Here is a 15334-nt window from a genome sequence, read left to right on the forward strand (position 1 = left end):
GAGCAGACGCCGAAACGATCGCTTCACGGCGCGGGACGGCCGCGCCTATTCGTGGCGCTCCGCGTCTTGTGTGAACTACACTATCGCTTAACAAGGGCGCCGAAAGGAAGCGGGGTCCGCTACGCGCCTATTCGCGGCGCTTCCACGGCCGGTGTGTACTCACTCCGGTCGCCATATTGTAATGGTTTGGTCTAGTGCGGCCCCCGTCCATACAGCGCGAATCACACGAGGGTGTCGGTCACAGCGCCCCCACTGGCCAGGGGCTTGAATCGATTCAGAAGATTGCTGAATCGATATTGAATTGCGGGGAAAAGAATCGCAATGCATTGCTGAATCTATATTTTTACCCACCCCTAGTGTTCAACCCCGCTATCGAGCTGTTTTATGACTGAAAATACTGTTGATGACTGTGTAGGACACAGCGGGATTCTGGGTCGGGCTTGGGCTTCAGACTCATGGTGTGAGCGGGACCGGAGCGGAACTTTTATGATAAAAATGCCGCTGTCCGCTCTTGCCCGCTCGCTCAGCTCCGCTCATGTTGACTAGAAATATGTGCGCACGCCGGAGCGGAACTGGACGGGAACCGGACCGCTACTTTTATAATAAAAATGCCGCTCTGATCCACAGACCCGGGACAAGCGTACTGTGCACACGAGGGTGGCTGTAAGTCTATAAAAGCTCACCACGCGTCACTAGCGCTGTTTACACTGGGACTTTGACAGGGGCACAAAGGCCACCTTGGCCGTAAATTTAACATATTTTCACAGGGCATCAAGGCCAAAGTGCGGGGCATGGCCGTCGTGAAATTCCCACCCTGGTCGAGATGTCATGCAAACAGAAAATACATTTGTAGAAGAGGTAAGCACAAAAAATCAGCTCACAAGTGACACTGAAGTAATTTAATCCTGGTTTTTACTCCTGGCAATTGCATTAACACTTTAAAAATCAGTAATAATAATAATAATAATAATAATAATAATAATAATAATAATAATAATAATAATAATACATTCATTTGTGTATCATAAATATTTGTATATATTTTTTTCTGCAATCATCCAAAACAGAAACATCCAATTGGCATTTAGTCAAAGGGGAACCAGTGAAAGGGTGGCCTACAAAAATATGTTTTCCCTGCACTCTGTGTCTAATGTATGTTTTTAAATGTGGATCCCAGGAAGACTAGCTGTACTTTAGGCCACAGTTAATGGGGATCCTACAATAAACTTAACTCCTAACAACATGTTATAGTCAGCCCAAGAGAATCTCATAATTCAGCAGTTAGAGCATTACTGTTTTCAAAAATGTCTCAAAATGTATTTAATCATTTCCCCTTAAATCCATGACCCCTCGGCCTACTTGGGAAACTTCAGGGGTCTCCCAGTTCTCATTGTTCATGCTTGGATAGACACATGGATGGCAGATTTGCCTCTGGCATGCTCACAGCATCAGCCAAAAAATCTGCTCATTACTCTTCCCATACAACAAGTGTTATGGCCCGGATTAGATCGGCATGCCTGGACAACCATCTCAGCCGACAGATCCAGGGCCAGATAGCCTTCTGAATCTGATCTATGCACATGAATTTACAGCAAGAGCTGAAACAGAGAAACAACATCTCTGCAATTGCAACTGGATGGAAGGAAAATGAGCACTGGATAGCATACACTGGTTTACTGCATCTTCCATTTGACTGCAACAGTGAGGAGATGGCGGGAAGAGACAATGGAGGCAACATAATGATGCATCAATATAAACACTTCCATGCAAATGAAACCACAGAATATGCCTACACATTGCTTTGTCATTATTCTATGGTAGTAAAATGAGGACAAAAGATTTCAGAGACAAGGCAAATTTGAGTGCTTCACTGCAAGTCGTCCTTTCAAAGTGCACTGGCACAGATTAGTAAAAGCAGAATTAGATTTATGGCCAAGGGAGGACAGAATCCTGAACATAACAGATGATTCGAAAGACGAAGACGACACTGAGCTTGTAATGATCGAAGCTGCTCGCGCTCACTTCATCTGAATCCTCCAAACGCAAACTCAAACTGAGAGCAGAGCGTCACCTTTTCAATTTGACCTTGAAGTTAAGTGTCATGTTGTTTCACCCTTCCATCTATTTTCAAAATTAAAGTTGAGAGTGGCATTTCTTTTAACCACTCAATTTATTTTTTATTTAACCTTCATTTTGCCAGGATAATCCCATTGAGATTTTGAATGTCATTTACAAGGAAGTCCTGGCCACGATGGAGGTGTTTTCACACATTTTCACACAAGCACCACATAACAACATGAAGTACGACGGCGTATTGGCCACTGTCGGAAAAAGAAATGGAGCCGAGAGAGATGGGCAATATTCAGAGAAAAAGTAGCAAACTTGCTATTTTATAAAGTCACAGATTTGCTACTCTATTACGATGCTAACAATTGGCACCTATGCTAGCTAACTTCCCATGAATGTCGCATTTATTTTTCTAATTAATACATCACAAAATGTGACAACACCTTGTTAAGGTCCTTAGGGTGATGGCTGTTGATGGTTAATATGGTTGATATGTTAATTTTGGGCTAAAATGCTAGCAGTAGCTTTCACTTGTTGTCATGGCAACGGCAAACATCTAGTTTTAAAGTAGCAAATTTGCTAGTTTTTAAATTAGCAATTTTTCGAACAGTGTACATAGGCCATAAAACCAACAAATGACACCAATCAAAGAATGTCATTCCATGTCAGGACAAGTACATTCAGTGCTCAAATTATCCTAAATGCATGCTGATGACATAATCTTGTTTAAAATTCATCACGCCAAGTTGGGAGTCAAAAATCTTTATCGCCGTGTCAACATAAACTGTGCCGGTCCTAGGGATTAATTACATAATTGCATGATCATAGATTGCAGCTACTGTTTTTGGCGACAGTGAGGACATATTTGACAGGGAGAATTTGTGTCATATAGCTAGAAACATGTACCAATGTTCCATGCAGCGGTTGTATATGGACAAACCAACTTTCTTATACAAACTGAACAGATGTGTGGGGAAACCTGAATCAGAGACAAATTGTGATGTGCTGAAGCCTCTTTTCAGAAGGCATAGAAGAAGAGAAAGAAGAGACATTTGCATGCACATACATAAAACATCACTATAATCAATTACTAACAGAAGGGTCACTTGAATTATTTTTTCCTTGCAGCAAAAAACAACATTTATTTCTGTCGCAGAAATGTAACTTCATCTTTGTTTCTTTGTGAGGCACTCAGTATGATGTTCAAAAGGCCGATATAGTTTTCAGTCATCAGCATTAATAGCAAGGATTATATATCATTGTGGCCTTGTTAGCTATGCATTACCTTGTCTTTATAGTGTGGTTTTATTATTGCTTCTTTTTCCCTTTTCATTAGTAATTTTCTCAGAATAAAAATATGAGAACCCGTAGAAGAGAAACATTCACAAATTAGTCTTATCACTTCTGAGCTGAATGCTGCCCTCGGAAATCCAACGAGGCTGTTACAGGCAACTTTCACCCAACATCTGGTTGTAAAGCGATCTAAACTCCTCAGAAGCCAAAACAGCTGGAGAGCGTAAAAAGAGCCTCTCATTGTCAGGGCATCAAAGACCAACATTTTGAAACACCCCTTGGTGTCGGATACCAATGTATAAGGCACCCAATCTAAATGAGAAACACTGGGCTAAGTAACTAACATGTAAAGACACATCCACGTCATCCTTGGATGCTCCAGGAATTCTCCAGGAGGGGGATGGCATAGAATAAACACTGGAAATAGTCAAAAATAAACACAGGACTTTCAACAAGGAGACTGCTGCTTGTGTCTCAATGTGCTGTTGAGTTATTTTGAAGTCATATGTTTTCCCCTACATCTTACATGGTTTGTTTACCTTTTACTCCGTTGACATACTTTTTAAATATACATTTTAAACCCAACCATGATTTTTAATGAAACGTGTCTTAGAAAGTGATGCCAAGGGCCCTGACCAAGCATCAATATGTAACAAGCTGGGACTAGTTCTCACTGTCATCTCCTCAAATACAGATACGTCTGATGCGGACACATCAAGGCATCCTTCAGCATCTGTATGAGATGCTGCAGGCTTTCAATTTACTATATTGTAAACCCATCTACCCCATTATAAGACAACAGTATAAAGAGGGGTAGACAAGAAGCAGGATGAACAAACACAGGACTTTCTCCCAGGAGATTTTTGTTCATGTCCCGCGTAAAACCAAGTCAACGTTGATTCATGTTACCACACTTTTGTTTCATAACAAGTAGTTTATTCAACGTAATAATACTACTTATTTTCATCACAAATCACAATCTTTTCCGAGACCAAACCAAGGAGTTGTTTTGCTTAAATAAACCATAAGACTAGGCAAACCTAGGCTTATTTTAAAAAAGAGCCTGTGTTTATGTGACCTGCGAAAACTGTATGTTTCCTGTGAACACAGAAATTTACTTTGAAATTACACTGTATGTAATGAGCAGAAACCGTCACACACCGGTCCGAACCTGATGCTAGAGAGGCACCTACAGCGAGTTGGGAGTGAGAATGTGTTGAAAGGATGTGCATGATCGAGTGTGCCCGTGGAAATCTGATTCTGTATCCGTCCCTGTGTACTCTCAATGGTTGACTTGCAGGCCCAGTCACGCTCACAATTAATGTTGTGCTCTTGTGTAAGTCTTTTGTGCTCAATAAACTTCCATATTATTAATTTCTCATTTTGAAAGATAAGCGTGTTACCATCCATCTGCGTCTTTCACACAAATCACAAGTGACTCTGCTTTATTAATCTATCGACAGTGTACTTCAGATTTTGATTTTTATATCAAGCATCCAATATACATACTCCAAACCTGACACGATTCCTGCAAAAAAATTAAACACCTGTGAAGCTTTTTCCTGGGGCCAAATCTCATTCACTGATGTGTTTGTGACGGTTACATGCTGTGTTGTGTTATCAAGGAAGATTTATTTTGGCATTTGAATATTCTACAATAGGCATATTTGAATGAGAATGCCTGCCTGGAATGATTCACAAGCACAACACAAAACTCATTTTTGCAGTGGGACTTTCAAATATCACACCCACACAAAAACTCCAAATAAACATTTCAGAGCCTCCACACTTCTGATCAAAAGTTGGTATCTCACGATGCAGTGTGGTTGCCACTTTCATTGCATGTTTCTGTGATATAAATCACAGGTTGCCATGGTGCCGCAATATTTAAGTGAAACCAATCATAACCCACACAAAAGGGGTCATAGTATAAATTAGCAGACTAAAATTCTTGCATTAAGCAACAAGTTATAGAAGCAGTTAATTAAAGAGAAATATTTTGATTGGATTACTTACTGACTTTCCTTTTAACTTCAGGCTATATTTGAAACATTTATATATCATTTCATATGGTTTGCAAGCTATGGAGACACAACCCTTTTAGATCATAACCTCAGTTATATTGTGCACATTTTACAAAAAAAAAAACATTTCTTTCGTAATTTCATATTAAACATTATTACTAACCTGAAGATGCGTCTTATACAGAGGCTGAATAAAACCGGAAGTCAGTGACGAATGTACGATGTCAGTTATTAAACAGGACAGGGCAGGTAGGCAGGTTTTACCAGGTGGGTACGTAGGGTGTCTAACTGACAGGTGGAAGGTTTGGATTTGGTGATGAAACCAGTTTTTTCCAAGAGAGTTTGGAGTTTGAAGGAGAGCGGAGAGCGGAAGGAAAATGTAGGCAGGGAGTGCAGAGAGGATGCAGGGTTATTTGAAGCAGTCAGGGTCTGGTGGATATTTTCAATTTTGGCATTGAAGAAGGTCATGAAGGTATCACACTGTGTAACTTTGAGTAGGTGAGGTGGTAGAGCAGCTGGTGGTTTCAGAATATTGATAGTAGAGAATAGTGCTCTGATGTTCCCATCAGCCGTCCTGATTAAGGTTGAGTAGTATGTGGTTTTTGCTGAAGAGAGAGCATCCTTGTATTTGAGTATGGGGTTATGATACATTTCTATACGAACTGCACTGCCGTTTTTTTTACATAAAGGTGCTCCAAGCGACGAAATTAGATCAGAAAGATTCAATATCTTCTTCTTTGCTGGAAAATAAAATATGAGGCTTGCTCGCTATTACCAATACATTTCAACCAGTAATATCATGACATCCATCCATCAGTCAATCTGCAACTTTGGCACTGTACTGAGCTAGAGAAGGTCAAATTCCTCCAAACACCTGCCTTTCCTGTTTCACTTGGAAATATGTCACGGTACGGATGCTCGATGCTCTTGACATGCCATTTCAGGTCAATTTTAAGAGATGAAAAAGTGACATGATTTTTTTTTTAATCAGAATGATGGGATTTTTTGAGCTTTCGCAACATATATAAAGGTATTAACCAATCACCTTTTGCAGAATGGACATATTCAAAACATACACTATCTGAGGGTTACAAGTTGCACCAATGTACAGTATATGAGGGTTGTAAAACAACACGGAGGCTCTGTAGTCCGAACAAAGACAGCAAACGAAAGTTACGACTGTAACTACGGTTCTATGAATCCTGGATGACCGCCAGAGGCAGTGCTTAACACTGGATATCTTCTGTCTCACGCATGCGCAGGTCTAGTAATAATATGAACAAAGTCACCTGTGACCTCGGATGACCCCCAGCTCAGGTATAAGTTCCGGTGTCATCCGCGAGATCGCTTCTTACAGAATCTTCTTGCGGCTCACGAGATTCTGAGTGACCTGGATTTCTGGCGGTCATCCAGGATTCATAGAACCGTAGTTACAGTCGTAACTTTCGTTCTATTTCATCCTTACTGACCGCCAGAGGCAGTGCTTAACACTGGATGACTCATACCAACAGTCATGAGGAATCCGGAATACCCACCTATATGGGTGAGGTGGAGGGAGTCCGGTGGAGAACCACGCCCAATGGATGGGGGGTAGCCACAATCACGCTGTAATATCTGGAGAATGTGCTTGGTGATGCCCATGAGGCTGCAGCACATATGACCTCCAAGGGCACTCCTCTCAGGACAGCCCATGATGTGAAGACACTCCTAGAAGAGTGGCATTTTACTCCAGATGGTAAAGAGAGGCCGCTCGCCCCATATGCCGAGGTTATGACGTCAACAATCCAGTGGGGCAGGCGCTGTCTGGACAGAGCACGACCCCTCCTGGGTCCACCGTGACAGATAAAGAGCTGGTCGGACAGCCTTATGCCTGCAGTAGCGTCTATGTAGGCTCTAAGGGCCTGTACCGGGCACAACAGCTCAGGGTTATCACCCCCCTCCCCTAATGGGGGTTCAAACTGTGCCAGTTGGATAGGCTGGTTGAGGTGCGAGCAAGCCAGCACCTTAGGAAGAAAAGCCGTGTTCGGCCACAAGGTAACGCCAGAGCCATCCGAGTTCCATCTCAGGCATGAATTGCTCACGGACAGGGCGTGCAGCTCACTTACACGTTTTGCTGACGTGATGGCGAGGAGAAAAGCAGTTTTGGCAGACAGCCACCTCAGCTCTGCCTGTGCCAAGGGTTCAAAGGGTGGCGAGCATAGGGTGTCCAACACCAAGGGCAGGTCCCATGCAGGAGCTCTAGGGGCGCTAGGAGGGCGCAATCTCAGCACCCCTTTCAAGAAGAGGGACACCAGCCTGTGGCTCCCCACTGTGTCATTGTCGACTCTGGCGTGCCGCGATGAAATAGCAGCCACGTACACCCTCAGTGTAGAAGGCGACCGATCACTGTCTAGGAGCGATTGCAGAAACTTAATGGTAGGCACGGAGCAGTGCACTGGATCAACGTTCTCCACTGAACACCAGTTGGAAAATAGTTTCCACCTGTTCTGATACTGCTGGCGGGTAGAAGGTGCTCTAGCACTCAGAATAGTTCTCCTGACGGGTTCTATGCAATCGCTCAGCAGCGGGTTGGGCCCTGCAGCGGCCAAACCCACAACTGAAGGCTGCAAGGGTTGGGATGCCAAATCCGATGCCCCAGCTGCGACAAGAGGTCCGTCCTCTCTGGAAGGCACCAGGATGTCCCGCAGCAGAGTTTGTGCAGCAGGGGAAACCAGGTCCTGGCAGGCCAGAAGGGGGCCACCAGGAGCAGGCTGTGCCCCTGGTGAAGCACCCTGAGAAGCGTTTGGAGGATCAGGGGAAGTGGCGGGAAGGCATAGAGAAGGTTGTCTGGCCATGCGTGGGCCAGAGCATCCTGACCCAGAGGGCTGGTCGTCTCCATTAAGGAGAACCAGAGTGGGCAGTGGGCTGACTCTTCCGAGGCAAAGAGGTCCACCTCTGCTCTGCCTGAAGAGACCCCAAATGTTGTGCACCACCTCTGGGTGGAGCCGCCACTCTCCTGGTGGAGGCCTTTGACGGGAGAGAAAGTCTGCGACCTGATTCCGATCCCCCGGTAAATACGCCGCCCGTAGGCTGGTCAGGCAAGGGGCTGCCCACGTTAGAAGAGCCTGGGACACCTGCAGTAGCCGTGCGGACCTGGTGCCCCCTTGATGGTTTATGTGGAAGACCGTCGCAGTGTTGTCCGACCGGACAAGCACATGTTTGCCTTTCAGATATGGCAGGAAGTGCTTGAGTGCTAGGTGCACGGCCCGTAGCTCGAGCACATTGACATGCTCTGTGCCGTCCCGAGCAGACCATTGCCCCTGAACCGTCCTGTTCTGCCACACCGTGCCCCATCCGGAGAGGCAGGCATCCGTCGCGGCGAGTTCACGACGAAATGGAACAGAGCCCATGGGCACACCTCTCGTCAGGTATGACTCCTCCCTCCATGGCAATAGGGCACGCAGGCACTGCTGTGACACCCTGAGCCTCCTGTGTCTGTGCCACTTGGCGTCTAAGTGGAAGCTGTTCAACCACCTCTGCAGTGGGCGTAGTGACAGAAAGCCCAGGGGAATGACAGTCGAGGCAGCCACCAATTTGCCCAAGAGGCAAAGGAACTGGCTGTAGGGCAGCAACTTGCCCCCTTGGAATAAGGAAAGATGATGGAGGACATTGACCACGCGTCGAGGCGAGGGCCGGGCCTCCATCGTAACTGTGTCCAGATCCACACCAATGAAGGTTATGGTCCGTGAGGGGATCAGAGAGCTCTTCTCCCAGTGCACCCTCAGACGGAGCTGAGACACGTGAGAGAGAAGGCGAGCCGTGTCCTCGGCGGCCTGCAGCCGGGTCGGCGCACAAATTAGCCAATCGTCCAGGTATGGTAGGATCTTCAAGCCCTGCGACTGCAGAAGCGAGAGAGCTGCCGCGACGCACCTGGTGAATACGCGTGGGGAGAGGGAGAGCCCAAACGGGAGCACCCAGAACTGAAAATGACGGCCTTGGAAAGCAAAACGAAGAAACTTCCTGTGATGAGGCACAATAGGAACATGAAAGTAGGCGTCCTTCAAATCTCCTTCGGCGATGGCATGAAGGACATCTGCTATGCGCAGCATGTGGAATGGCAAGACTTTTAAAAACTTGTTGAGGCCCCTTAGATCGAGGACTGGCCGCAGCCCGCCGCATTTCTTTGTGACCAGGAAGTAAGTCGAGTAGAACCCCCCAGGCTGAAGCCGGGGATCCACCGGCTCGATTGTCCCCTTCGTCAGGAGGGCGGATAACTCCCGATCTAGGGCTAGGTTTTTTGCCGGGTCGTGGATGACGGTCATCTTGACCCGGCCAAAGGCAGGGGGCCGTCGTTGGAACTGAAGTTTGTAACCCTGGGCTAGGGTGGAAACCACCCAGGGATCCAGAGTTTGCACTGCCCAGCAATCCAGCTGCTGCTGGGAGAAATGTCCGACAGCCGGCCCTGAAACTTCAATTCCTGCCCCCCCGGCCTTTAGGGGCCTTGGGGGGGCGACGGTTATGCACCGTGGCCCGAGGTTGTCCGGAGGTAAAGCGGGCAGGCTCCTGATGGCAGCGGACAGGCCTCTCGGCAGATTGCCGAGGCCCATGGTAGCCCCTGGGGTGAGACGGTTTCCGGGGGTGGCCCCTTGGGGCAGATGCCGAGCCCCCAGCCCTGCCGGAGGGGGGGGGCATGCCCCTGCTAAGACCGGAGAACTGCCGCCTGGTACGATCAGCCTGGACAGTCCGCTCGAGTGCCTGCAGAGCAGCTGTGCCGAACATTTCCCCTGGTTCCACCGGAACCTTGCGAAGGGTCCTCCTACAAGTTTCGAACAAGGGTGACTGTGCCAGCCAGACCTGGCGGCGAGTCTGAACGAGAGTGGACATCAGACGCCCCATTTCCCTCGACATTAAGGCAAAAGCCTGCAGTGAGGCATCACTGAGGCTGATGGTGGGTGCGTCCACTTCAGCCTGCTGCAGGGAAGCTGACAGGGCAAGCATCAGATGCGAGAGTGAATTGCCAATACGACCCATCCGGGCTGCTGTGCTATAGGCCTTATAAAGAAGGTCGTCCGTAACGCGAAATTGCGGGCGAGGGCACCTGGCATCTGGCCTCAGGGCCTCGTCGGGGGAGACTATGAGGGAAGCAATTGTCGGCTCAACAGCCGGCATGTGGTCAAGGCCAAATTTGGCCGCATCCTGCATTGCAGCCAGAGTCCAGCCGTCTGCTGTAAGGTGGGAGAGAGCCTTAGAGTCTCTCCAGCATGCATGCAACTCCCTCAGATATTCCTCAGAGGGAGGGACGGTGAAGGTGGCAGGGGCCGAAGTGCGCCTGAAGAAAGCACTAGCCGCTTCAGCTTCGGCTCTGCTTGCTGAAGATCCAGCTGCAGGCGTGCCAGGGCTGCACGAATGATGGATCCCATGGAATCATCTGCCGTCCCCTCCACGGAGCTCTGAGCGGAGGAACGAGAGCCAGGCCCAGAGACCTGGGAGGACCTCTCATTAAAGAGAGTGGCAGAAGCTGCCACGGAAACAATGTCCTCCTCCGGAAACAGCTCAGGCATGGATGTTCGCTCGGGTGAAACAGCGGTTTCTGTACGAGCAACAGGGCGGAGGGACAGGAGGAGAGATTTCATCTGGGCCAGCTCTGTTGCAAGCAGATCCACTTTTGAGGACAGCTTGTCAGACTTGGACAACACCATAAACCAATCGACCTTACCGGCTGGTGGAGATAGTGATGAGTGATGATCGGAGGATCCGTCCGTCCCGGCCGAGGCCGAACGGCCTGTACTCACCGATCCTCCTCTAAGGACAGCTTGTCGCAGCCTCTGGAGGGCGAAGAATACGCAATTCCGATCTAGGACCACGAGGCTACAAGCGACGAGCCGAATAGTCTATAATATAGGGCTTTAGCTAAAGCTAATGATACCGCAGTAACAAGCAGTAACCTGCAAAGCGAGAAGATGAAAAGGAAGCGATCTCGCGGATGACACCGGAACTTATACCTGAGCCGGGGGTCATCCGAGGTCACAGGTGACTTTGTTGATATTATTACTCGACCTGCGCATGCGCGAGACAGAAGATATCCAGTGTTAAGCACTGCCTCTGGCGGTCAATAAGGATGAAATAGAACTCTATTACTCCTTTCAACATTCACAAAGGCAACACTCCTTAAATTCCTACCTTCTACAATAAGAGTTGAAAGACACAAGGCGTAACTGTTTACCAGAGGCAGATGAACTCAAAAGAAACTCAATATATATACAACAATTTACAATGCTGGGTCAACAAGATCCTGGTGGTTGGTCCTCTGCCTGTACAGTAAAGCACTTTAATTGTAGTGAAGTCTGGCAGTGTGAAATGTGCCTGACCTGGCAAACAGATCCCCACGCATTAGTTCCTGTTGTGAAAAATGATCATTACTCCTGCTAGTTCAACCCTGTCTCCTAGAAATTACCTTTATATACTGTACAATGATGCAGTGCTCCTCAGAGATCAATGCACTGCAAATTAAGAACGCATTTTAGCACACTTTCTAAAACCACTGACGAATAGCCGACTTTAACAGCTTCATGAGCCAAAAACCATGGCAACGATAAGTCCCAGCTGTGTGCATCACTTTTTACTGTCCCGTGGAAACAGGTTTTTTTTGTTTGCTGCTAAATGCAGCACTATGTGGTGGTGTTTTCTCTATACTAAATGCTGCGCATGTGTTGTAACATTTTTGAATATGTTTCTTAATTTGCTGTGTTGAGCTATTCTCATATACAGACGCTGAAGGGTGCCATGTGCATTGGTATCAGATGCCAGGGCTTATGACGCCCTGGTTGAGTTCTTAGGGCATGGCATTAACCAGATGAGAAAGGAAGCATTGACGCTCCTTTCCTTAGCATTGAGATAATTTGACCAGCTCTTAGATGGTCATTTAGCCACTTAGATAGTACTGGGTCATTTCCCTCAGTTAGGTAAAAAGAGACAATCCACCCAAAGCCATGATTTGCTCCGTTTCTGTTGCCTACTTGCATTTCAGTTTACTACTAGAACATGTTTACATGCTTTAATGCTCAAAGGCGTCCTGTGACAGACTAGTGACCTGTCCAGGATACACGCTGCCTTCACTCAATGTCAGCTGGATCAGCTCCATTCTTGGACTTAAGGCTTTGCAACCATTTGTGTTGCATCAGGGTCTTTTTAAAGATCCTAATCATCCAGAGGGACTTTGTTGTGTTCATTGGACATTTTGAGACAGAAGATAGAAGAACATCTATCTTTGGTATTCAGTAGTATTCTCTCGAGTTGGCTCATATGCTTGTCTGTAACCTTGCAGGCTCGTGGCCTAAGGCTTCTAAACTGGGAACAGGACTCACCTAGACAGCGGTTCTCCTCGAACATGACTGACACCTCGGAGATTTACGCACAGCACTGCTCTTTTCGTCATTGCACGGCTCATCATTGCTATTAGACGAATCAACACCTGCATGGCATGATATCTACAGAAAGTGGTGGCTTTGAAATCGCGTGGCTTCAGTTCAGGCATGAAAGTTATATATTCAGCAGAAACATAAAAAAAGAAAAAGACTAATTAGCCCGATTCAGGGGATGGACACAAATGACAATGAATTATGTTGTATTGAGAAGGCTTTGTACATGTCAGTGATATAGATACTGATTTTAAAAGTGCTCCAAAATCATTTTTATGCAGTGACGTTTTATTTAATTGTCAACTACTCTCACCATTTTAAATATTTGTTGTGCAAGTAGGCAGCACATTTTCTTCTTTAAATGTATTTTCTTTTAAAGAAAAAACTAAACCAATCCTAGGGAAACGCTTTTTGTCCCTCTATGCTTTCAAAAGCATTAGGGGCAGCGACCAAACATTCTCAAGAAAAATTGCCCAAAGGGAATCAACAACACTTTAAACAGGAAAAAGCTGAAAAGTAGCCATGTTCACTCGATTTATAAATAACCTTTTCACCATAACAGAAGGCTGATGGAGAATTACACCTGAAAGCAAACTCTCATAGTTCCCTTTTCACCAATGTCATACAATGAAGCCATTCAAGGAGTAATAACCTACTACTAAACAGAATGTATTGGGGAGGCTATTTCCTTGAGGAGGAAAATAAATGTTTGATACATTTAATTCAATTCTTAATTCTGAGTGATGGTTTAGCTGAAGTAAATAATGAGAGGTGGGAATTGGAGCTCTCTATTGCAATTAGTCATTTCAATGCTAAATATAATTTGGCTTCGTTGAAATGCCATGGCTGTGATTTCGCAGTGTCTGTCTCTAAAGGTTAATCTAAGGTTCTTCACCTCTCTCTTCTTTTTCCTCTCCTGCGCTCCATCTTCTCCCAGATTTTCACAATTTCAAGTAACACATTCTCATCCCTGAGAAATGCCACCATATTGCGGAGAATGATGGTACTCTATCTGCACAGGTATTGCAAGTGTATCTTTAAGGCAGCCTACACAGGAAAACACTGTCTTGCTTGAGTACAACATGCATGCAAAAATTCCCATATGGCACAGAGGGGAGGACATGACAGAGGCAGAGAGCTGACAGGTAATGATGAATGCCAGAGGGACTCTCAGTGTAGGATTGCAAATGTTCATTGTGCAAAAAAGAAAGTAAGCTGATTTTAAGTCCTGGATTTAAAAAAAAGAGGGTTTTGATCCATTTCAAGGTTCTATAGCAACAACAAGAGCTGACAGATACAATCCCTTCTTTCCACAGAAACACCGGGATCTGTGAAAGTTCACTATGAATAAAGTATTTGTAGAAGCAAATCTGAAAAAAGTTCCTTTTCCAACGAGCTCACAATGAGAGCCATAGAGTTTCTAGCAGCGTCCTGCTATTGTCGCGCCGTCAGAGCTGCTCTCAGGATTACATGGTTTTGCAGACTCAAATGGTTGCTCTGAGAAACAATTATCTGATTGCGAATTGAGGCGAACAGATAAAAGGGTGTTTAACCTCAACAGAGGCCTGTTGCAAGGCACTACCACCACCACAGTGGCAATGCACAATGCAAACCAGTGATATTGTTGCAGAGGAGAACTGATAGAGTGTCTGAAATTGACTGGTAATTTGTTATAAACAGCTAAAGACTGGATGCTGGCTCCAAAACACCCCCTAAAACTTTGTCTAGAGAGGTCTTTAAGAAAGCCTCTAAATCCTCTCTCAAAGTACACAGCCAATGATTTGTCCTCTATATGAAGAGAACATCTTTTCACCTCTTAATGTCCCCTTTGTTGGTGACTTTGAAGTTATTGTTCGATCACAGAACATTAAAGTGGCTCTCAGCGGCTGTATTCTTAAAGGATCTTATCTTCCCACTAAAAGTACTCCTGAACCACTCTAAAAGTCCCAAGCTAAGAATTTCCTCTTGAGGCCATTCACAAAGCTGCTGAAAGCAACTTTTAGTAAGGAAAGCAAGACAAATCAGCGGACATAAAAGGCAGGTTTGACCCTGTTGCTATAGAAGACATCGTGTTTATGAGTAAACCTCAGTGATAAGATGATAAGAGAAACAAATAAAAGAACACAAGCATTTAGATATCCTATAAACTGTATCACGGATACGAGGGCCAGTGAAGGAAAAAAAAAGAAAAACGGTTGACAATATTATGTTTGCTGTTACTGTGACAACAAGTGAAAGGTACCGCTAGCATTTACCTTAACTGCTTAGTTAATAAACACCCATAACATGACAATTTGGCCCATATAAAATTAACCAGCAATAACCATCAACAGCCATCACCATAAGGACCTTAGCAAGGTGATGTCACACATTTTGATGTATTAATTAGAAAAATAAATATGACATTCATGGGAAGTAAGCTAGCATAAATGCTGGTTGTTTCGTTGTTTTGATTTTTGACTCTTTTCTCTGAAAATTGCCAACTCTCGGCTCTGTTTTTTTTTCTACAGTGGCCCTTATACGCCGTCGTACACAGATTTTTTAATTTAATAA

This window comes from Eutrigla gurnardus, assembly GCF_963514095.1.
Source record: "Eutrigla gurnardus genome assembly, chromosome: 2".
Taxonomy (NCBI): domain Eukaryota; kingdom Metazoa; phylum Chordata; class Actinopteri; order Perciformes; family Triglidae; genus Eutrigla; species Eutrigla gurnardus.